Source organism: Lathyrus oleraceus, chromosome 7 (assembly GCF_024323335.1).
Source record: "Lathyrus oleraceus cultivar Zhongwan6 chromosome 7, CAAS_Psat_ZW6_1.0, whole genome shotgun sequence".
NCBI classification, from domain to species: domain Eukaryota; kingdom Viridiplantae; phylum Streptophyta; class Magnoliopsida; order Fabales; family Fabaceae; genus Lathyrus; species Lathyrus oleraceus.
This window is the reverse complement of record NC_066585.1, coordinates 400428075-400453714: the sequence shown is the minus strand read 5'-3', so window position 1 is coordinate 400453714 and position 25640 is coordinate 400428075. Positions and strand designations below refer to the sequence as shown.

At 40.0% G+C, this 25640-nt stretch overlaps 1 non-coding gene and 1 pseudogene across 1 annotated transcript; one reads left to right on the top strand and one right to left on the bottom strand.

Annotated features, from left to right (window-relative positions):
* Positions 1 to 883: 883 nt before the first annotated feature.
* Positions 884 to 2972, top strand: LOC127104021 (110 kDa U5 small nuclear ribonucleoprotein component CLO-like; annotated as a pseudogene).
* A 15861-nt stretch (positions 2973 to 18833) lies between these two features.
* Positions 18834 to 18940, bottom strand: LOC127109765 (small nucleolar RNA R71). The gene has a single exon (XR_007797018.1). It is a non-coding gene; the product is annotated as a small nucleolar RNA R71 (small nucleolar RNA).
* Between the last annotated feature and the right edge of the window lie 6700 nt (positions 18941 to 25640).

Genomic DNA, 25640 nt, shown 5'->3' with positions numbered 1-25640 from the left:
TGGTTGCCACAAACCCCGAATAATGTCCCACGCCCTTGGGGGTGGTTTCCTAACCCTACTTTCATCTGATCATTCCTTTGTGGCTTTATTCTTTTGCTTGGTCAAGGTTCATTTAGTAACCTTTAGCACGTGACCCTTTCATTTTGTTCTCTTGCCATGGATCATAGGTTCTTGGTTCCACCATGTTCATCTATTCCACAACACTTCACCTGATCATCTCGTCATCCCTAGCCCCTAGCTTGACAACGCCTTTCTTGGGTCCACTTCATCTAGTCATCCCAAGTGCATGGTCCGTTCATGGTTTGTTTTCATCTGATCATAGATCATAAATCCACTTCATGCCATTGGTGTTTGATTCATGGGTCTTTGGTCATGTCATAGTCATTGCCCATTTCGACCCTTGCTAGGTCCATGGTTCATTCACAATTGGTATCCATTGGTTCATGTTGATATGGTTCATTCATTATCTTCCATTAGTCCATGTCTGTGTCCAATCCAAGTATTTTTCATTTCAATACCAAACCATACAAGGTCATTCAAACAACAAATTCATTCATTCAATGTATATTTCACTCATATAATTTCAAATTCCATTACATAAGTCATACGAATGTCTGTACATTGGAAAAATTACAAAAAATGGAAGTGTGGACCATATGTTGACTTTGGTCAACAGTTGACTTTTTGGCCAACTACGACCAAAGTCAACCCATGTCCGTAAAACCCTAAACTCTCCTCCTAAGACCCAAAATCCTTTTTAATCTCCAAAGTTCCACCATGATCCATTGGTTTGCCATCTTCACATGAAGGTTTCAAGTTCAAACTTGACCTTTTGAGTTCAACCACCATTGTCCATGGCCTACAAAATAAGGTAAAGCGTGAAATGCAATCAAATGGGAAGGATACGTCTGGTCAGATTGAGATATTCACCTGGTCTGCTTCTAGTGCTATCATCACAGAAGCTTTTGCCTCCGCATTTCCCACTGTAGTTGCCTATGTAGTTGATACACCTCGTGCGAAAAATCCCACCACTTTTATGAGCAACATGCTTTATGCTTGCAGTATCCTCTATAAGACAAGGTTACCTGTCATTTGGGCATTCAACAAGGTTGATGTAGCAAAACATGAAGTTGCCCTGGAGTGGATGAACGATTTTGAGGTATTCCAAGAAGCAGCAAGTTCGGATCAGTCATACACTTCAAATTTAACTCAGAGCCCTTCTTTGGCACTAGATGAATTTTACAAATCAACTGGAGTTTCTGCAGCTACTGGTGAAGGAATTGAAGGCTTCTTCAAAGTTGTTGACGCCGGTGCAGAGGAATACATGGAAAGCTATAAGGCTGATCTTGATAAAAGACGTGAAGAGAAATTGCGATTGGAGGAAAATCGCAGGAAGGAGAACATTGATGAACAAGAGAAGAAGATATCTATTAAAGTTGTTCCTATGCCGCTTGTGTTGGAAGATAGTAATTCAAAGTCTTATTTGTGTAATATTATGGATACGCCTGGGCATGTTAATTTTTCGGATGAAATGACTGCTGCATTGAGGCTTGCTAATGGTGCTGTTTTGGTTGTCGATGTTGGCGGCGAAGGTGTTATGATAAACACAGGGAGGGCAATACGTTCTGCAATTCAGGAGCGATTGCCTATTGTTGTTGTAATGAATAAGGTTGACAGGCTCATAACTGAACTTAAACTACCTCCAAAAGATGCTTACCATAAATTGAGGCATACTTTGGACGTCATTAATAACCACATATTTGTTGCCTCCTCAGTTGCTGGTAATGTCCAAGTTATAGATCCAGTTGTAGGAAATGTTTGTTTCGTAAGTGGCACTGCTGGATGGTCATTTACGCTGCAGTCACTTGCTAAACTGTATGGGAAGCTACATGGAGTTCCCTTGGCAGCTAATAAATTTGCTTCTCGCCTTTGGGGTGACTACTATTATCATCCTGATACCGGAATATTCAAAAAGAAACCCCATGTGGGTGGTGGAGAACGATCTTTTGTTGAGTTTGTGTTGAAGCCACTTTACAAGATACATAGCCAAGTGATTGGGGAACATAAAAAGAGTGTGGAGACAACCCTTGTCGAACTTGGTGTTACCCTTAGTAATGTTTCCTATAGATTGAATGTTAGACCTTTACTAAGGCGGGCTTGTAGCTCTGTTTTTGGTTCAGCTTCAGGTTTCACTGATATGCTCGTTCAACACATACCTTCACCAAGAGATGGTGCTGTTAGGAAAGTTGATCATATATATACTGGACCTAAAGACTCATCCATTTACAAAGCCATGACACAATGTGATTCTTCTGGCCCACTAATGGTTAATATAACCAAGTTGTATCCAAAATCTGATTGTAGTCTTTGATGCTTTTGGTAGAGTTTATAGCGGCAAGATACAGACAGGACAGGCTGTCCATGTTCTCGGAGAGGGATACTCACCAGATGAGGAGGAGGACATGACTGTAAAAGAAGTAACGAAGTTGTGGGTTTATCAAGCTCGCGACAAGATGCCAGTAGCCGATTCCTTATGGCCACCCATAGAACCAGTATATTACATAGAGATTCAAACACCAATAGATTATGTGTCTGCAATCTACACCGTGTTGTCTCGTAGGCGTGGACATGTTACTGCGGATGTTCCTCAACCAGGCACCCCGACTTATCTTGTTAAGGCATTTTTGCCCGTGATAGAATCTTTTGGTTTTGAGACAGACTTGAGATACCATACGCAAGGTCAAGCATTTTGCCAATCAGTTTTTGATCACTGGGCTATTATTCCAGGAGATCCGCTGGACAAAAGCATTGTTTTGCGCCCACTTGAACCAGCACTAATCCAGCATCTTGCCCGTGAGTTTATGGTAAAAACAAGGTGCAGGAAGGGAACTATTGAAGCGGCACGGAAAACAGAAAATAGAGGGCATGATTTTCTCACTGGCTTCCAACTGATAAAAATCTGCAGAACATGATAAAGCATCATCATAACCAATCATTCAACAGTGGTCAGTACACCGGTAAGACTCACCAAACACTTCATGGGATTGAGATACATGATTGCGATCATAAAGCTGGTCTTAAATGTGTTGCTAGTGGAGCTCTAAAATTCAGCTCAGTAGGAATTCCTCGACACAACCTTCTAAACCGTTCTGGAGATGTCTCCCGTGATGGGTAGCACACAAGTACCATTCCTTCGGTCAATAAACGGTTTAGTGTAACTCTTGGGGAACTTGTTGGTTGTAAGGCAGGCCTCGCATATTCTCCCGCAAGTGTCCTCAAAGCGGTATAGCAGTTCGAAGATAACTAAAGAAAATTTTGCATTGCCACAATTAAATTGGAGTACGAACCAGAGCAGCTGTCATTATCTCTTGGGATCACCAATCTTTCTTGGGGAGCCCCTTTCCCGTCAAAGTCGGAGAACCGGTATGATTTGAACAAGAACTTGAATCCAAACATAAATCATGCAAGGTCTGTATCATCTAAATCAAAACTGAACCATGCAATGCCAAACGTGCACTCGACTTCTAAACAACACAGACTTGCTGCGAGTCGGGAGCTAGAAAGCAGCACTTCATGGCCTACTGCAGAACAATACTCGCTGCAGTCTACATGGACTTGCGGCCATCCATATAATCATGCATAGCACCTGAACGTGCAACAGACCATCATGTTCGATATGAGCAGTGTGTGGAGTATCTCCAATGATATCAGCATTAACCGTAAATCCAAGTAAAAACACATCGCCAATATACTTGCTTCCTAGGTTTCCAACCAAATCTGAAAGTAAAAAAAAAGAGATTGGAAAATACCACTTGAAATACCTTCACAATTGTGGCTCCTTCATGTTGGCAATGCATTGAAGTTCAGCAAATTCATGGAAATTTGGACATTCAAATGCTAACCAGTGCTTGCTCTTATCTATGGTCTAACTCCCGCAAATTAGTTGGATATAAGTGGCGAACAAAACATCAAGATCCATCAACGTTGAATGTGAAAGGTAAGAATGCATTGCCAACACCCTGTTCAGGTTTTTATGAAACTAGACTCAGATTACTATTGCCAAGAATGTGATGTGAAATCAATACATAGGGGGAATAAATCCGCAGATTGTCCGGCAATCAATCCCGCATCTTTTGGAAAACAAAAACAGATATCTCTATTCCGCAACTACGTTAGGATCTCGAAAATCATTGCCGAGTTTTCCTCTTGACACCGTAGCGAAATTTGATTGCACGAATAATTTTGTACAAACTTGGACGGCGGGAAGCCGAAGATTTATCGGCGAACCAATTTTGGTTCCCAAAGGCAAAGACGATGGTTACCTTTTTGTTGTGGAGATGAGTATGCAAACACGCGGCAAGCTCGCGCATGGATGAGATCAAAGTCATAGTGAAGGCACTAAACCTAAAACGCAGTAAAACCAGCTGCAACACAACCAAAACCATAACAAAAAAAACAAACCACACACTCACTCTAACTCACCATTAACTGAAATAGAATCTCAATCATTCACTCAATCAACATAACAGCCGCACTCCTTACCCTACTAACTAACTGCAGTGGGATCACAAAGATCAAAATCATAACCAACTTACTAGCTGTCATAACTAACTCAGTTCACTAGCTGTCATAACAGAAATTCGTAACTGAATTTCACAATCCCAATGTCCAAATCACCTATAAATACATCTCCAATCATTCAACAAGGGGTTAATCATTGATTGTTCAAGAATATCCCAATCAGTTTCAGATTCAAGTCCATTCAACCATTCTCCAAGAGGATTCACCTTCACTCTCTCTACTCAGAAAATCTCAACCACTGCTCAACCCTCACCGAATCTCTCATCTGCATCCATCCCAATCATCGGTTTTCATTCAATCAGTGGATCGGTTCTCAACCTCAACTTCAACTCAATTCGAAGTTCATCCTCGATTCATTTGCATAAACAGGGAAGAAGAAGAAGAAAGGGGAGGAAGTATAAGATTCGAGCAGAAGCGAAGGAAGCACCAGGCGCACCTGAAACTTCGTCGCCGTCGTCACCGTCAAAAAACACTCCGGTAAGAATTCTGAACTTAATCGTTTATTCATTTTTTGTCACCAGTAGGTTGATAGGAGATCGAGCGCCATTAACCCTGAGGTTTGAGACTGAATCACGACATAGTCGTCATTTAATTTGATTATGAACCTCTAGGTTTCTTGATAGTCTTCAATCCGGTTAGAGACCTAGGCTTAAAATCGTGAGGAATTAATGAGGGATTTGGAATCAGGAGGTGGAGGCGAGGCTAGTGGTGTATTTGATTCCGATTTCTGGTGACCACCGCCGCCGGAAGAGATTTCCGGCGCGACGGTCCACGGCGAGGGCGACGGAAGCATAACCCGGAGTTATAAGAAATCTGGCGCGTATGCCTTATTTTCAATACTATGCCGGCTTCCAATCGGGAGATGCCACGTGTCAGGCGTGCTGATTCATTTTTCCTGTGTGAGTTTTTGGCTTCTCATGGCCAAGTGCTGATGGGCCCAACAGATTGGGCTCTAACCAGGATTTTGTGGCCATTACCCCAGTTTCCGTTTTACACCCCCCTACTGGGACTTATTTCCCATGGGCCTTTGGCCCTTAGGCCCATATGTCTATAACTTATTCCTACACCTGATTCCATGAATATACCTCTGGCCCAACCTAGTCATTTTTATTGATTTTTTTCTTGTCATGTTATTGATGCCTTTTTCATATTCTAATTCTTGTTTTAATATCCGTTTGTCGTATTAATCATAGTTTGACATGTTTAGAAAATAATAAAATTCATTTAATTCTTCACTTAGTCATTTAGGAATGTAATTAAATATGACTTAGGATTTGCTTGGTTTTTAATAATGAGGAAAATACCTTGGAAAATATGTGATTACCATGTTAATTCTTGATTAGAGGTTCCCCATAATTTTTGACTTTTAATTCATGCTTAGGATTAATTAGGATTAATCATTTTAATTTCCTTTTAATTCCATATGCCATGTTCATGTATTGTGTGACCTTTAGTTTCATTTTAATTGTTCAATTTCTTTGATTGTGGTTATTAGACCCAAATTGAAAATGATATTTCAATTTAATGTGGTGTGTTAGCATATGTTCGTTCACCATGATCACTATACCATATTATTTCGTTATACCATCTCATTAGCATTTTTAATTCCATTTTATTAATGCATACTAACCACTTGTTTTTTTTTTGTGGCGACATGTGAATGAGATGTCCGAACATCCTCCAAGTATTCCTTTTATTTTATTCAATAATTTGTAAAGTGTAGTTTTCCTTTCATGCCTTTGTGTTGTATTGTGTGGGTCCCCCCCCCCCCCCCCCCCATTGTGGGTTAAATGTCCCCCATCCCTTAGTCATGTAATAACTTAGTTTTATTGCTTTCTAGTTAGCTCATTATGCATGTTAATAACCAAGATAAAATACAAAACTATAAAAAAAGCATTTCAAAAGAAATAGAAAATACTTGATTCAACGTCAAGTTGTTTTTTTCCCGAATAAAACTCACACCATTGCAACGTAAATGCTTGATCCCACGTCAAGCATTCTCCATCCACTCCAAGGTCTATTCTCTCACATCTTCTCCACTCTGTTCTCGATCTCATTCTATCTCTCACCTCCATTCTTCACTCACTATTTTCATAATAAATGCAAACACTTGATTCAACGTCAAGTTCCTTTTTCAAAACATTTTCATAACAAATTGGAATGCAAATGGGGTGTACGTGTTTGTACACAACATTCAAATAATTGGGTTGTCAGCCGTACCTAGCCTGAGGACCCGACACTTGACTTTCCCCCTTAAAACATCTAATCATTCAAACAAGTTAAATCTAGACGCTATGAGGAAGAAAAAGAATAGTTAGGACTCCATTGTCCTCTCGATTCCCAAGTACTTCAATCGTTGACTGTACATAGTCAAGGGTTAGAGACTTGTCTCCCTCTAAGTTCCAACGATTAAACTTTCCAAACTCCTTTCACAATCAAATCTCTTTTTTGGATGAAAAAGAGTGGTTAGGATAACTTATCCTCTTAACTCCCGAGTTATTGGACCGTTGACTGTATCTAGCCAAGGGTCTAATGCTTGTCTCCATGCATAAAAACCTTTCAATAAGGACGTGTTACTTCCGTTTTACCGTGAACGAAGCTTAAGCCTCCATGTGTGAGCAAGTAATGTTTAACTGCTAGAGTGCGAACCAAGCGTATCCACTTTACCGCAAACAAGCAAATACTTTCTACTCCCATGACAGAGTATACAAGCAAGTGAACAGTAGCGCGTGAACGTCAATACTGTTCAGTAAAAACAACCAAACAAATACGCCATTTTTTGAGCCGAACTACGAAGCTCTGACTTCCCTATTGCACGTATGGGGATACGTAGGCACGAGGGTCCAAATCCTTGGCGAGCACACTAACTTAAAACTTATTTTCTCTCCCATCTCATCTCTCATCTCATTCCTGATAGAAAGCAACTTATAGATAAGTAAACATCCATACGTATTTGATACGAGCAAGTGGTTCCCATGGAGTACCATGGATGTGAGGGGTGCTAATACCTTCCCCTTGCATAACCGACTTCTGAATCCGCTCTTGGTTGTGAGACCGTTTCTCTCATTTGGGGTTTTATTGCTATTTTCCCTTTCCTTTGGAATAAATAAAATCCGATGGCGACTCTATATTTTTCGCGGCGCTTCACATACAAGCTATGCCTCCACCCAAAACTGAGAAGGAAGTATGAGGATTCCTAGGTAAATTGAACTACATTGCTAGATTCATATCTCATCTCACAGCCACTTGTGAGCCGATCTTCAAACTTCTTCGAAAGGATCAAGCCGTCATTTGGAACGATGGTTGCCAAAGAGATTTTGAGAAGATCAAGGAGTATTTGCAAGAACCTCCTATTTTGATGCCTCATTTTCCTGGTAGACCATTGATTATGTACCTCACCGTCCTCGAAGGATCCATGGGATGTGTCCTCGGCCAACATGACGAGACTGGTATGAAAGAACACGCAATATACTGCTTAAGCAAGAAGTTCACCGATTGTGAGAGTAGATATTCGATGCTTGAAAAGACTTGTTGTGCACTAGCTTAGGCTGTCAAACGCTTAAGGCAGTACATGCTCACATACACAACGTTGTTAATCTCCAAGATGGACCATGTCAAATACATCTTTGAGAAACCTGATCTAACCGGTAGAGTAGCCCGATGGCAAATGGATTTAACCAAGTACGACATCCAACACGTCACTCAAAAGGCCATCAAAGGGAGTGTAATGTCCGACTATCTTGCGCATCAGCCATTGGAAGACTACCAATATATGCGCTTCAAATTCCCCGATGAGGATATTACGATGATTAGGGATTGCAACATCCCCGGCCCCGATGAAGGACCAGAGCCTGGATCACGATGGACCTTGGTATTCGACGGAGCTTCTAACGCTCATGGTAATGGCATTGGGGCCATTATCACCTCCCCTTCACCGCAAGGTTGTGTCTCGAATGTACAAATAATATGGCGAAGTATGACGCCTGTATCTTCGGTATTGAAGTCACGATTGAACTTAGGATCAAAATCCTTTAAGTCTACGGAGATTCAGCCTTGGTTTTCAACCAAGTTAAAGGAGATTAGGACACTAGAGATCACAAGCTCATCCCTTACAAGGAGCATGCCTTGAAATTGATCCCTTACATTGACGAGATCACATTCCACCACATTCCTCGAGAAGAGAATCAGCTAGTTGACGCCTTGGCAACCTTGGGATCCATGTTTAAGGTCAAGTGGAAAAATGAAGCACCATCTTTTCACCACAACTACTTGGACGAGCCTGTTTACTGTTTGGCCGCCGAAGACGAAGTCGACGATTATCCTTGGTTCTATGACATCATGAGATTCTTAGAGTGCCAAGAATAACTTAAGGACGCATCCATCACCGACAAGAAGTGCCTTCGGAAATTGTATCCCAAGTTCTTCTTAAGTGGATGGGTGTTATACAAGAGAAATTATGATTCGGTTTTGCTAAGATGTGTGAACAAGCAAGAAGCAAACCAAATCATAATGGAAATCCATGAGGGATCTTTTGGAACGCAGGTCAGTGGACACACCATGGTGAAAAATATCTTGAGGTCCGATTATTATTGGATGACTATGGAGGTTGACTGTCACCGCCACGTCCAAACATGCCACAAATGCCAGATATACGCCGATAAGATTCATGTGTCGCTAATGCCGCTCAATATCTTGACATCGCCTTGGCCTTTTGCCATGTGGGGCTTTAACGTAATCAGGTGCATAGAGCCGACTGCCTTGAATGGACATTGCTTTATTCTTGTATCCATTGACTATTTCATAAAATGGGTGAAAGCGGTCTTATACGCCAACGTTACAAGACAAGTGGTGGCTCGGTTCATAAGGAATGAAATCATTTGTCGCTATGGGGTCCCCAACAAGATCATTACTTATAATAGATCTAACCTCAATAACAAGATGATGAAAGAGATGTGCCGAAGCTTCAAAATTGACCATCACAACTCATCGCCTTATAGGCCTAAGATGAATGGCGTTGTTGAGGAAGCCAACAAAAACATTAAGAAGATCGTGCAAAAGATGGTGGAAGCCTATAAAGATTGGCACAAAATTCTCCCGCTCTCATTACATGGACATCGTACCTCAGTACGTACTTCCACTATAACAACTCCTTTCTCTCTCGTGTATGGCATGAACACAATCCTTCCTGTTGAAGTAGAGATTCCTTCCTTAAGGATTTTGACCGATGTTAAGTTTGATGAAGCCGAGTGGGTACAAGCCCGATTTGACCAGCTGAACCTCATTGATGAGAAGCACTTGGCAGCCATCTGTCACGACCAACTTTACCAAAAGCGCATCAAAAGAGCACCTGACAAGAAGGTTTTCCCCCGAAAACTCGAGGTTGGAGACCTTGTATTGAAGAAGATTATGCCCACTCACACTGATCCAAGGGGAAAATGGACGCCAAATTACGAAGGCTCATACGTTGTAAGAAAGGTCTTCTCTGGAGGATCCTCGATCCTTGCAACTATGGATGGTGAAGATCTTTCATCCCCTGTGAATTGGATACAGTCAAAAAATACTACGCTTGAAAAAAAAGAGAAAGCCCGATAAGTTGAAAATCCAAAAGGGCGACTTATGCAAAAATGGGTATCCCGATAGACTAAAGGGCGGTCTAGGAAAAAAATAGGGATTTAACAAAAGCGAGAGGCTGCATCCCACAAAGAATCTTTCTTCACTCCTCAACGAGTCAATCTAGTGGTTTCCCCATCAAGTCAATCCAGTCACTCTCCTTCTGAAAGTAAGACCAAAGGACGACCAAAGGCATAAAGGTTATAACAAAGTTGGAATTTGATGGAAATCTGAGATGTTTCATTGCAATTATAGTTTTTCAACTTCTTTTCGCTATCACCTCTTTTAGTAAATTACTTCTTTGTAAAAAATCACCCATTTTTGGGGCCATTTATCAATAAAAATCAGTTCTTTCACTTGTACTCAATATTTTTACTTTTCATCCTTTGTCTGCGAAATATGACTTTTTCTCAAAATGATATTACATTAGAAATTTCTTGATAAAAAAAATAACCTTTTTCAAACAAAAAACTTTAAGGGAAACAACATCGAATTGCTTCTCTTTCATAAGTATCTAAAGGTAACCAAAACATGTTTAGTATCCCCCTCCTAAAAGCGTTGCACTGTCCTGTGGACTTGGCCAATCAATTTCCTCCCCGACAGAAATCCTTAGCTATTGCACCTAGTGCTCGCTTAGATTTCGGAGATTCTAATTTTCCGGTACTGGGAAGTCAGCACTTTCCCCCAAACTTTTAAGCCCAATCATACTTGGAATAACTTTCAAACCTCGCATTTGTATAATTCCCCTACATTAGCCCGAACATGCATCGACATCTTGCATACATAACATCGCATCATAAGTGTCTTTTGAAAACTTATACTCAATTGATTCACCGAAATTCAAAATTTCCCAATCATTGTTAAGAATTTTCCCCAATAAAGTCAATTTTCAATATCTCCCCAAGCAGAGTCATGTATTTCTAGTTGTTGCTAGGAATCATCATTGAACTGTCTTTTTCTCTCTCAACTTATTTTCCCCAGAAGAGTCAGGTATTCTTAGTCGTTGCTAAAGAATCGTAATTGTACTTCTTCTACCCCTAGAGAGTCATCACAACATTCTCATCCCCGTAGAGTCAGGTGTTCTTAGTCGTTGTTAAGATTCGTCGTTGAACTCTCCCATTTTATTTTAACGTAAGGTATTTTGGGCTCATTCCCCAAGCCGAGTCAGATATTCATAAGCCATGGCTAGAAATCATCTCTGAATTTTCTCCCCCAGTATGAGTCAGGTATTCCAATCTTCATAAGGAATCATCGTTGATATTCTCTTTCCCCAACAGATGTCAGATATTCTATCCGTTGCTAGGAATTGTCACTGAATTTCTGTATTTTCCTCAACAGAGTCAGGTATTCTAGTCGTTGCTAAGAATCGTCATTGTACCTTCTTGAGAATTTTATCCCCATTCAAGTCAGGTATTCCAGCCGTCACTGAGAATCGTCACTGAACCTTGTTTATCTCCACAAAGTCGGGTATTCTAATCGTCACTAAGAATCGTCACCGTACCTTGTTTATCTCCATCTAAGTCAGGTATTCCAGCCGTTTATAGGAATCATCACTGAACCTAGTTTTTATTTCCCACTGAGTCAGGTATTCTAGTCGTCGCTAAGAATCATCGTTGAATTCACTTGGTCGATTCCTAGTAGATGTCAGGTATTCCAGCCGTTGCTAGGAATCGTCATTGAATCTCTATTTCCCCATCAAAGTTAGGTATTCCAGCCATTGCTAGGAATTATCTTCTTTTTCTTCCCATCCGTTGCTATGGGCAGTAATCCTTTCTCTCTTTTCGAGATGCTCATTCCCCAACGAAATTTCTTCCCTCCGTCTTCTTGAGGTTTTCAACATCAAAGGATACTTGTGTTGTATACATCACTTCACATGCATAATCATCATAACCTTGCATAATCCCCAAAACAAATCCACTCATATCACCATTATCCCCAGCAAAGCATATTTCCGGTTACTCCTAATAGTATTTAACCCCGTCCTACCATGAATGTATTGGAAGTCATTGTTATCTATACTTTCAGGTATGAGAAGAATAAATAGGGGCAACTGTCATACCCTCAAAATTACCATACCCCATATCACTCTCTTGAGCCTTAAACATTAAGCATATATCACATATATATCATCTCATATGCATGTGTACTTAATGATCACAATGATCCATAAGCCTGAGGCATGAGATTCATCTACAAAGCCCCTAAGACCCTCTAATAATGTTGAGGTGTAACCAAACCACCTCAACCCTAATCTCATCCTCAAGCACCCCATAAAGCTTAGGGGATCACTCAAGACATCTCACTCACTCCCCAAGTCTAATTTGGATGGTGAGTCCCCTTTGAAGAAGCTTCAAGGTTCATCTGGTCACCCAAGGACCAAACCCTAGCTCTTGACCCTCCTTTTGGATTGTACAAGTCATGATTCACCATGGATCTTGACCATTCCATTAAGGACCCCTCAAATCCAAAGTTTGTTCATGCTCCACACCCTTTAAACATCTCAATTTAATTCTTACAACTCAAACCCAAATTCATTTGACCTTGGTTCTTGATGAAACTTATGGCTCAAGAAACCCTAGTTTAAGGATCCCTTGATCATTGACCTTGATCATTTTTGGCCATCCAATCACCCTACCATTCATTAAACATCATTTCATGGCCATTGCAATCAAAATTAAACATTTAAACATCCATTCAATCATTGTTACAAGTGTTAGGTTCATACATGATTTTTCAACTTTCCATGACTTGATCCACCCACCAATTTGACCTAAAATCATTTCAAAAAGATCCGAACTTCATTTCCCATCATGGTATGATCATTTGAACTCAAAACATCCATCATTTTGCCTTGGGAATCAAGAAGTCACCAAATTAGGTCATGTTGGTTGGTCACATTTTGGCAAGAATGGCATATGGGAAGTTCCAAAGACCATAACTTTCTCACTTTTCAAGATTTTTAAATTCCACTTCGAGGAAAATGTACTAAATAACTTCCTCTCCAACTTTGTTTCAAGATCCAAAACTTAATTCATTGAGGAAGGGGTTCAATTTTGCTATTGGCCAAGCTGGTCCAACATGCCCACCATGCCCTAAAATGATGTCATGACCACTACTTTGACACATTTCCATTTCCAAACCACAAACCCTTTTGAACTGGTTCTTTATTCATTCAATCAAGACCATCGCAAGGAACAAATGGCCCAAAATTGAGACAAAATGTACAAGCCAATTTTATTTGGCCTTGGTTCAAAGTTGCTGACTTGCTATGATGCACAAGCCAGATAGATGCACATCAGTCAGATTTTTCAATTCAATGCACCAAGTTATCAAACTATTTCCTTCTGATACCAATGGTCCCACCAATAGTTTACAAATGGTATTGTGGTAGGTTTGGAAGTCAACTTGGACACGGAAACCTCCCAAAATAGAAAATTCAATGCCATGTGCAAAAATCAACTTTTGTCCAAAATGGAATAAAGCAAATTCTGCAGCAGACCAATTCAATGCCTTTGGTTGTTCCAAATCATCCATGTTAGGGACCAAGACCAACTTGTTTGTGGTGCAAACAAGCTCAGAATGTAGTCGTTCCATTGTTCCTCAAGTCAATCCCAAGCATGCTTCCAAGTCACATGCCACTTCTGATCAAACCTCCATTTTCTCCCTCCAAAATCATCCACGCACCTTCCCTATAAATAGGGGGAGGGGTTCCACTCCAGAGTGAAGCTCTCAAGCCCCTCAAACCTCAGCTGGATTTTTCACTTAGAGCTCCAAAAATAGAACTTCTAATTTTGAGATTCCAAGTGTTGCAACCCCAAACAGCCATCTAGAAACCTTCACCACACATCACTTAAGCTTTCCAAACACCTAACTACCCTTCCTCAAGCCTCACCTGAGCTGAGCTATACCGTCGAAAAACTCCCCTGAGCTACTTCTGATCAGGTAGGTTTCTCCACCCCCATCATCCAAACAAGTTTCCACTTCCCTCAAAATCACACACTGAATATTTCCCCTAAACTTGCATCTTTGATTACTTAGCTTTTAGAATTTAATTTTTATTTTAGGTCATTTGTGTTATCAGTATCATGGTGAAATACTCCCCACTCAGAGCCAATCAATGGCTCACGAGTGGGGAGAATGTTTTATTGTTGATCATACAAGCTACCCTGATGCTTGAATCTGATTGAAAAACTTATGTTTTTGAGTTTGGATTTTGAGTAGTCGAAGGTTGAAGATGATCGTTGGCGCGTGTTTTGAATTCAAACAAAAGGGTTGTCACACTCTGATTGGTTGTCTGGCGCGCAAATCTCTTTTGTTTTTCATTTTTATTATTTATTCTGTTAACGCGTGTTTGTTAACACAACCGGGCTTATGGTCCAGTGGATGAGGGGGTTGATCCCCCCATGACCCCAAGGTCAGGAGTTCAACCCCTAGTGTGTACATTCTGCCCGTTTTATTTTTAACTTGTTTCATTTTATTTATTTATTTTTCACATTTATTATCATTTTGATTTTATTTTAATCCTTCCATTTTTATTATTTTGCAAATATGTTGAACATAAACCCCTTTTATTTTTGTCTCTAGAATTTATTGGTGACTTGTTTTACTTTATTTGAATTATTTTTTGTGGACTTTTGAAGTCTTGAACTCATGAACTCGTGAAATCTACTTAAGTCATGGCATGTTTGGTTTAGGGTTGATTAAAACATTCCATACTTCAAACCTACCATTGGATGACCATGTGTTCATCCATGGTACTTTGAAGCATGAATAGGTTGCCCCTACTTCAAATAACTTGGTCATTTGACTTGTGGATAAAGTCTTATCTTGTTAACTTGTGATTTCATCTGTTACATTATGTTTCCTTTTGGTTTATACTAACCTACTAACCCCTTTATAATCATTTGTTTATCATATTGACTTGTTAACTTAACCTAACTTTACTTAACTTAACCCTACTAACCTTTTGTTATTGTCATAATCCATTGTTATTTACTTTTATGTCATTACATTCAAGTATTCATCATCATTATTATCATTGTATAAACTCCATCATGCATGTTTATTATATTGTCTTTACTTTATTGTTATCATACTCATAAAATCAACAAAAACATGAAAATTATAAGACCAAAAATAAGTCATGGCACTTAACCAACTTAGACTTAGAGGGTCACATTTAGGACCTTTGCTTGGAGGCTTTTTCTCTTTACTCTTTTGTGACACTTTGTTTCCAACACTTGGGTTTCATTTGTACTTACATTCTAGTTGTAATAATGGCATCATGACACCACCTTAGGGGGACATATTTGTAAGACCATTATCCTTTGTTTAGCATAGGTCACTCTTGCGCACACACGACTTTCTCTTGGGCTACCTTACAATGAGCTCGTTCATTTTCTTGTTGGTTACTTTGCTTTCATGTTGTATAAGCTAAATTTCTCAATTAAATAAACAAACCCTTGATTCAATGTCAAATGGTTTTTTCCTAATCAAACGTAAAACACTTAATAACTACGATTAGTATTGTGCGCCACGAGCATTAAGTGGTGGAGAATGAGTGAGAATCGATCATTCCTACCCTCACTCTGATTATTTTGGACACAAGACGTTTGGCTTGTTGTCTAGGATATTCACCTCCGCCCATAGACTTTAGTGCAATCTAATCACAAACACTTTTCATAAACCTTTGTTTAAGGTAAAATCAACGCAACCCATCAAATCTTATTTTTGTGTCTTAGGACACCCATCCCGAAAACCCTTTTCTCAAAGATAAAATCAACCAACACACAAACGTTTTCTACTTTGAACTACGGAGCTCTAATTCCTCATCTCCGAATGAGTGATATGTAAGCACAAGGGCCACAATCCTTGGCGAGCACCATAATAAAAAACCAAAACCCCTCTCTTTCACACATCCTTTCTTTTGAAAATAAAACAATAACAGATAAATCCCCATGTATGTAAACAACCTAAATGGTTCCCATGGAATACCATGGACATGAGGGGTGTTAATACATTTCCCTTGTGTAACTGACTCCCGAACCCTAATCTCGGTTGCGAGACTGATTCCTTATCATTTTCTAGCGCCACCCGTGCGCTTATCTTTTGAGAGTTTTATCGACTATTTCCCCCCGTCTCTCCAATAGAGGTACACAAATAAAATTCGGTGGAGACTCTTCTGACTTTAGTTCAAAAAGTCTCGGGATTTTCATTATCGCGTTTAACCCTGATGGCGACATAATGTAAGTGTGAGTGTCACTTCTCTCTCTAGAGTCTGGTGAAGGAGTACGATGTCTTCTGCTTCGATTACAACTTGGTGACCTAAAAGCTACTATGTGTGATGAGGTTGAATCTACTGGAGGCGACTATGGTATTACTCTGTGGTTGTCACTGATAACGCGAAAATACATCAGATATTTGCCTTGATTTACACTCAAAGATCATACCACTTTAATTAATATTCCGATTATTCCGCAAGTATTCGAGTTACTTTTGCAGGTATTTAAATCTCCAAGCATTAATAAGCAAAATGTAGAAAACGAAGAAAAATAAGAAGAAACAGATGAGAAAGCACATAAAAAGCAGAAAAACCAGAATACAAAATTTACTGATGTGATGACCGTCACAAGCTGCATGGCGACCGACACGGCCCAACCTGTGACGACCGTCACAGGCCCATGACGAGCGTCACATGGCCAGATTTTACGCTTTGAAGCAGTCATCAGAAGAAACCAAACGTGCCTAAATTTTCTCCAACAAAATGACTCCCCCATGGATTCCTCATTCAACCAGTCTTCCTTAATTGTCTCAACTGCCAAGACCTACCAAAGCAATATATAAAGGACATAAGTTGTAAAAATTGGGGACGCCTACACTTACGCTCTGCAATTGATTTTTTACAACATTCTAGCTTTTTAGTTATTTTCTTTTCAACAACTTTGTTTCCATTACCTTAGTTCATTTACCATTCTTTTTAGAATTCCCGTTTCCCCTTTTCCTTTCCGTTTTCCAGTTAGCCATAGTGGTAGTTTCCTACACTTGGGAACTACTATACTTTATTTAATTTAGTAAGCAATTGTATTGAAGAAGCAGAATCCTACCGACTTGTGGAGGACTGCTCAAGTACTCGAAGATTTGTCGTACTCTGTTAATCCAATTGCCAGGTTTTTATTCAATTATTTTTATCATTGTCTTGTTATTGTTATAATTATGTCTGCTGCACTGTTAATCTGTTTATGCTCTGTGTTTGCGCTATTTAACATGTCCGGCTAAACTACCGGTATCGGTATGTAACAATTTAATTAGATGAGATTTAATAATAATCGGTGAAAACTCTTTTTCTCAAACAATCTTTTAGGCTGAGGTTTTTAATTTAAATTTAATTAACTTTGTCACAAAAGTGAGAAGCTATTTAATGCGATTTTGCCATGAGAGTGGGAAATTAACTAAGGTGAGAACCAACAATCGCGAGAGCGTGAGGCTCGAGCTGGATAGTAAAAATTAGGCATTGAGTTTAAAAACAGCGAGAGCACTTTAAAAGCAATTAGAACTTATTTATTTTCAAAAAGTAATTTTAACTTCAAATGGGACAGCGAGAGCGTACATTCTGACTTAAAGCTATAGGACGAATCAACAATCACGAGAGTGTGAGATAAAGCTTTTTAAATAACTATTTTCTACTGAGAGATATTTGGCATTTAAACTATTCACCGGTGACTTATCGAATCCCTGACAATTAATGCGTTGCATACTGATTCCTTCCATAAATTCTTTCTTAAAACTAAATTTCTCTTAGATTTAATATTCTGCACCCGAACTTCTACTAATCATTCCCTTAGCTAAACATAGTGACGTTAGTAACACTAGTTTGACCATAGGTCCCTGTGGGATCGGTATCTTTTAAAACTAAAACAACTGGACTGTGCACTTGCAGTCAAGTACCCGATAGACTATATTTTATATATAGTCACGACCAGCATCAAGTTTTTGGTGCCGTTGTCGGGGACCTGTTTTAGTCGAATAGTGCGATTCTTTCATTGCGTGGTATAGACTAAGGTAAAAATAAAAACTAATTTACTCTCCCTTATTTCCCCGATTGTATGCCAAGTACTCGCTCACAAGGCGATAACTTAGCACCACCAATCCAAGAATTAGAGTGTTTCTTATATGTAAGACGCCGAATACAAGAATATCAACAAAAGTACGATATTCCTGATATCTTCTCTCCTACTAAACCAGAAGAAAAACCAACCATGACTGAAGAAGGACCACAAAATCGTCCTCTTAAATTCTACGATACCCTGTCCCAACAAGAACCTCACAGCAGCATTGCTGCCCCCACTATCAATCGAAACGATTTCGAGCTGAAACCCTCACTATTATCAGCCGTCCAACAACATCAATTTGCTGGAAATCCTACGGACGATCCTAATGAACACCTGACCAAGTTTGTGCAGTACGCAGACACTGTAAAGGCGAACGGTGTATCTCAAGATGCAATAAGACTATGCCTCTTTCCTTTCTCACTAAGAGACAGAGCTTGGGCTTGGTTGCAATCCTTGCCCTCCAACTCCGTTACAACATGGGAAGAATTGAAGAACGTTTTCTTATCCCGATATTTTCCACCGAGCAAATCTGCTATGCTGAGAGCTCAAATCAACGGATTTCGACAAAAAGATGTAGAATCTCTCTACGAAGCGTGGGAGAGATACAAGGACATGATGAGGATATGTCCACATCATGGTCTCGAAGACTGGGTGATCATTCACATATTTTACAATGGGCTTCTGTATAACACAAGACTGGCAGTAGACGCTGCCGCGGGCGGTGAACTTATGGACAAGCCATACAATGAAGCCTATCAACTCATTGAAAACATGGCCCAAAACCATTGCCAATGGGGAGGTGAAAGAACTCCAGTAGAAAAGTCCCAAACAAATGGTGGAATGTACGAAATCAGTAGCCTTGACCATGTTCATGCCAAGGTAGATGCCCTTGTTCAAAAATTAGACAACTTGACCATACCACCCGCAGCCACTGTGGCTGCTGTAACTCCAAACTGTGAGTTATATGGAAACCCTGGACACACTGCACAAGAATGTCATATATTAGCAGGAGTCCCAACCGATCAAGTGAATTACGCACAAGGAAATCCCTATTCGAATACTTATAACCCAGGTTGGAAAAACCATCCTAATTTTTCGTATAAGAATAATAACGCCATGTATGCACCTGGCCAAGCACCAGCTGTTCCGCCTCGATATCAAAAGCCAGCTAATAATGCTCCTAACATGCCTAGGAAGTCAAATCTTGAATTAATGATGGAAAGCTTCATAGCTACCCAAGCTCGGACAAACAAAGACTTCTTGAACCAAAACATACATACTAACGAGCAACTTAAACAACTAGCGAACAAAGTAGACGCCTTAGCCACCCACAATAAAATGCTTGAAACACATATTTCACAAGTGGCTCAACAACAAGCATCTACAACCGCTCCAGCTGGAACATTTCCTGGACAGCTGCAACCTAATCCAAAAGGACATGCAAATGTCGTTATACTGAGGAGTGGAAAAGAAGTAGACGGCCCCGTAGATCCAAGACTCCAAAACCCCGCCATGTACCAAAAACTAGACAAAACCTCAACTGAGCAGGTGAATGAACCAAAGGAAATAGAAGATAATACCCGGGAGGCCGAAGAGAAAGAGAAACCTTATGTGCCTCCGCCTCCTTATAAACCACCCATTCCGTATCCTCAGAGACTTGCAAGTTCTAAATCCGCTATGCACCCGTTGCGCTTGACGACCGTCACACCCCTGTGACGACCGTCATGAAATCCAGAGAGCACGCCTATAAATGCAGGCGCCCTCCCTCTCTTTTTCCTCATCAATCATCCTACTCATACCATTCTTCTCTGCATTATTCAATTCTTCACATCTTTTAAGCGAGAAGCGTGTAACTCACCTTATCCATCTCACCCACCAACACCAAAAGTTCCATAAATCTCACCAATGGCCCGTCAAGAAAGAGCTACTCCCGACCTCTCAACCGTCGTATTCCGAAATGGAGAAGCCGACGAACGCCAAAGAGACAACTACCTCAAGTTCTACCAATGCTCAGTCCAAGCTACGAGGTATGTTGATAATGAATACCTGACGGAACTAGGGCTTTTGGATGGCGTGGAGTGGATGTTGACAAACTCCAGCTTGACGCAACTGTGTACCACACCGCAACCAACCTACGAAGCGTTGACCTTGGAATTCCTGAGTTCCTACTCCTATATCACACCCCCTGGCGCAACTCATTTTCTCACCGGATTCACCACATTTAGAATGTTCGGCACCGAGTATTCCCTAAACCAAACTCAGATAGCGCGAATGCTTGGTTTCCGACATGGAGAAGGAGTTCACTGCGGTATCCCTGACGGATGGTTAGAGGTAGCATTTCAAGTATGGAATAGCCTTACCAACATGAACGCCACGAGCTGGGATACACTTAACACAACATATATTCACAACCCAACCATTAGATATTTCCACCGAGTCCTGGGGCACACAGTTTTTGGAAGAGTCGACAATCATAAGGTAAACTCCAAGGAACTTTTCCTTCTTCACTGTGTGTTTACCCCAATTGCGTTCAATGTCACTCCTTTCCTACTAGCCAACATCCAGGTTGCGTGCATGAGAGGCAGCCGGGCGTTTTGTTTTGGGGGAATCGTCACCTCCATAGCACTAGGCTTGAATTTGGGAGATAGGCTAGCCAACTTGCCAGCCTTGCCAGTCGAGTTCCTCGACATCGACTATTGTCGTGCTTCACACCTGATCAAAGCCAAAGATGACGGGAAGTATCACCCTATTGTCAGAAACAAGATAGTTCGAAGCATCGTCATGCCCAACAGGAACCGTACAAATCCGAAAAATATGGCGAATTGGATTTTTGATCTGGATGCCCCTGAGGCAAATGAAGGAGATCCTAGTAATGGAGCAGATGAAGTCGAGGAGGAGCTTGACAGAGGCATGCCGCAACCACCTCAGGAGTACGCTGCAGAGACATCTTCCTGAGGACAGCGAAGAAGCGAGCGAACACCAGCCACCATGGAAAGCATCTACGCCGAGATGCTGCGACACAACCAGAGGATGGAAGAACGCCAGACGGAAATGATGCAAGCAATCCAGCAAATACAGCGGGATCAACACAATTATACGAACTAGCATGACCAGGGGATAACGGAGCTTTCAGACAAGATGAGTGCCCTGACATATCGCGTAGATGCCATCCAGGAGTACACTCAGCATGTAGGATTGGATCCTACCCAGCGAGGAAGAGGTGAACACGCAAGAGCAAGAGCCAGAGCACGCATAAGCCAACAACGTAACGACGAGTAGCGACCTTTGTTTCTTTTTTTTTATTCTGTATACTGTCGCATTGAGGACAATGCATTGTTTAAATGTGAGAGGAAATCCTTTTCACTCCTCTACTTGTTTCTATTGTTAGTATTTTCAGCCAATACAAAAAAATTTGTTTGTCCTTATCAATCATTTATACATAATTTGGCATAACAATTTTTTTTCCTTAAGATTAAATGCATACCCTACGAGTATATGGGTTGTCTTATAGAGGTTTTGTTAGGAAAACTGAGAAAGATCTAACAAGATTGATACCGTCCCGACACCTTAGATCCCTCACTTCTCCGAGATCAATTTGAATAACCATTATACTGATACCTTAAGTCTCCATTCTAGATTAACCCCTAGTAGTTTATACTAGCAGTCAGCACCGTCTCAAGCGCAAACCATGTGAAGAGCCGATGAATATAAGTGTTTGATGCCTACAAATTAAGAAATTCCTTCATACTTTTGCTATCAAGAAATTGATAAACGAACCATACAAAAGGTTGCAAAGATATAAAAAGAAGAAGGAACAGAAACCCCAACTGGTTGGTCCAGAGGTACCTGGTACTGGACTCGGTAAGGTGAACTACGGTTTGATCCCCCACAACCTTCAAAAAGGGGATATATAAAGGGGCACCACACTAGTGTACCAGACCCCCGTGCTAAGAAAATGATCAAAGTCACTAACCGACTACTTCACTAAGTGCGTCCGAAGGTAAAGGGCTTAATGTGATTGCGCTAGAATGAAACCGGGTGAAACAGGAACAAGAGACACTAGGTTGAGCTATAATAGCATGATTCAAACTGGCTTGTGCAAAGGAGAGATCTATGTTAATGCTTAATGCTTGTGTCGTCACTGTATCTTTAGTGTTTTACTTGAATATCGGCCATCTTAACAATCCACCTGACAACCACGTACGAATGGGTAATGTATTCGCGTTTAACTTTGTTTTCAAAATTTTATTTGCTTGAGGACAAGAAAAGATTCAAGTTTAGGGGAGTTTGATAACGCGAAAATACATCAGATATTTTCCTTGATTTACACTCAAAGATCATACCACTTTAATTAATATTCCGATTATTCCGCAAGTATTCGAGTTATTTTTGCAGGTATTTAAATCTCCAAGCATTAATGAGCAAAATATAGAAAAGGAAGAAAAAGAAGAAGAAACAGATGAGAAAGCACAGAAAAACCAGAAAAACCAGAATACAGAATATGCTGATGTGACGAGCGTCACACGACCAGATTTTACGCTTTGAAGCAGTAATCAGAAGAAACCAAACGTGCCTAAATTTTTTCCAACAGAATGACTCCCCCGTGGATTCTTCATTCAACCAGTCTTCCTTAATTGTCTCAACTGCCAAGACCTACCAAAGCAATATATAAAGGACATAAGTTGGAAAAATTGGGGACGCCTACACTTACGCTCTGCAATTGAATTTTTTACAGCATTCTAACTTTTTAGTTATTTTCTTTTCAGCAACTTTGTTTTCATTGCCTTAGTTCATTTACCATTCTTTTTAGAATTCCCGTTTCCCCTTTTCCTTTCCGTTTTCCAGTTAGCCATAGTGGTAGTTTCCTACACTGGGGAACTACTACACTTTATTTAATTTAGTAAGCAGTTGTATTGAAGAAGCAAAATCCTACCGACTTATGGAGGACTGCTCAAGTACTCGAAGATTTGCCGTACTCTGTTAATCCAATTGTCAGATTTTTATTCAATTATTATTATCATTGTCTTGTTATTGTTATAGTTATGTCTATTGCACTGTTAATCTGTTTATGCTCTGTGTTTGTACTATTTAACATGTCCGGCTAAACTATCGGTATCGGTATGTAACAATTTAATTAGATGAGATTTAATAATAATTGGTGAAAACTTTTTTTCTCAAACAATCTTTTAGGCTGAGGTTTTTAATTTAAATTTAATTAACTTTGTCACAAAAGTGAGAAGCTATTTAATGCGATTTTGCCATGAGAGTGGGAAATTAACTAAGGTGAGAACCAAGAATCGCGAGAGCGTGAGGGTCGAGCTGGATAGTAAAAATTAGGCATTGAGTTTAAAAACAGCGAGAGCACTTTAAAAGCAATTAGAACTTATTTATTTTCAAAAAGTGATTTTAACTTCAAATGGGACAGCGAGAGCGTACATTCTAACTTAAAGCTATATGTCGAATCAACAATCACGAGAGTGTGAGATAAAGCTTTTTAAATAACTATTTTCTACTGAGAGATATTTGGCATTTAAACTATTCACCGGTGACTTATCGAATCCCTGACAATTAATGCGTTGCATACTGATTCCTTTCATAAATTCTTTCTTAAAACTAAATTTCTCTTAGATTTAATATTCTGCACCAGGACTTCTACTAATCATTCCCTTAGCTAAACATAGTGACGTTAGTAACACTAGTTTGACCATAGGTCCCTGTGGGATCGATATCTTTTAAAACTAAAACGACTGGATTGTGCACTTGCAGTCAAGTACCCGATAGACTATATTTTATATATAGTCACGACCAGCATCAGTCACGAGATGTCATTTTGCGCGTAGCTGCTGCTCTAAGAGGAGTGCATTGCAAACTCTCGCCAATTCAAAGTATTATGTCTCCCGGGTCAGGATCTCCTTGCATACCTAGGTTAGCATGTAATTGTTGAATATTCATGAGCATATCTTGTCCAAAGATAAACGGTTGTTATGGAGGTTGTTGTGAAGGTTAGCCTTAGCAAAGTTGATGCATAGACTGGAAGAACGGAAAGGCATGCAATGTGCCTTAACCAGTTCTTAGAGGAGCGAGATCTCCTTGTACAGGAACTGACAGAGAGGTCACGAGGATTGGATTATTCTCTGCTGAAAGATGAGGTGGAGATTTGTTAGCCTCATTCGTTGAGTGGCAATTTTGATAATCTTCGACGTCATCATAACTTCAAGAGTTCTTTATCTGATTTATTCAAGAAAGAGGTATTCAAGAAAGAGGTCGGTGTTTCTCTGATCGGTGATTTGTTAGATAAAATCGATGATATGAGAGAAGAAGATGGGTGATCTATGAGAACGATCATATGTGCTAGTTTAGAGACTAAGAAAGAGATAGATGTCTTATGCACGCAACTAACGTGTTAAAACCAACCAAATACCAAAGGCATGACGGCTTGTGCTTATCCACCACTTTGTTTCATTTTATACATTTTCACCGCACTTTTAAGTTTCAGTATTCACCTTAGCATATGTAGTTATTACTATTACAAACACCTAGGATTCTTGAAACTTGAAAGAGAGTAAAGTGAAGGAGAAATAACGCACAGTAACTCACACGGACTGTGTCACACACAGTCCCCAAAATATTCCAGTAACTTACTACTGCTCACTTTTGTCATACGTGTGACCATCTACCCTTACTTTTAGATCTATTCATGTCCTTTCCTGTCATCATGAAAGATAGAGGCAAACTTATATTTATATACTCACATCACATGGCTACCTACTGGTGGGTAGGACCCTTCCACAAACACAACCTGTCACTTTATAAATGTATATGGCCCATTTCCAATGTCAGCAACCCCATGTGATGTTTCTGTTTTATGGACCCCTCCTCTTTTTCCTCTCTAATAATGGCAAAAATATACACATACCCCACTATATTCAAAGGCAAAATTATTGCAGTAACAAACAGACAAATTCTCCTTTAAAAATCACAATAGTAAGACCCAAATAGACCATTTTTTTAGCCTTGAAAAACTCACTTTTCATTCTTGTTTCTAAATATTTTTCTCTTTTCTGTCTTGCAGCATTACATCAAAGCTAAAATTCTCCACTTTTTTTAACTTTAACCAAACTAAGATATGACTAACAATTATACTTTCCCTTCTTTTCCCCCTCTTGAATCTCAAACTCAAATCACCTAGCCTTGTAGTTAACATCTCTTCATCTATGCATGCTTTTTTTCTCTAGGTAATAATGCTTCTTCAGCTGTACAAAGGACCTGTGTAGTAATAATAACGTAGTACTAACAATCTATGATCCACCAACAAAGGAGTGAGTTCCTAATACACACACA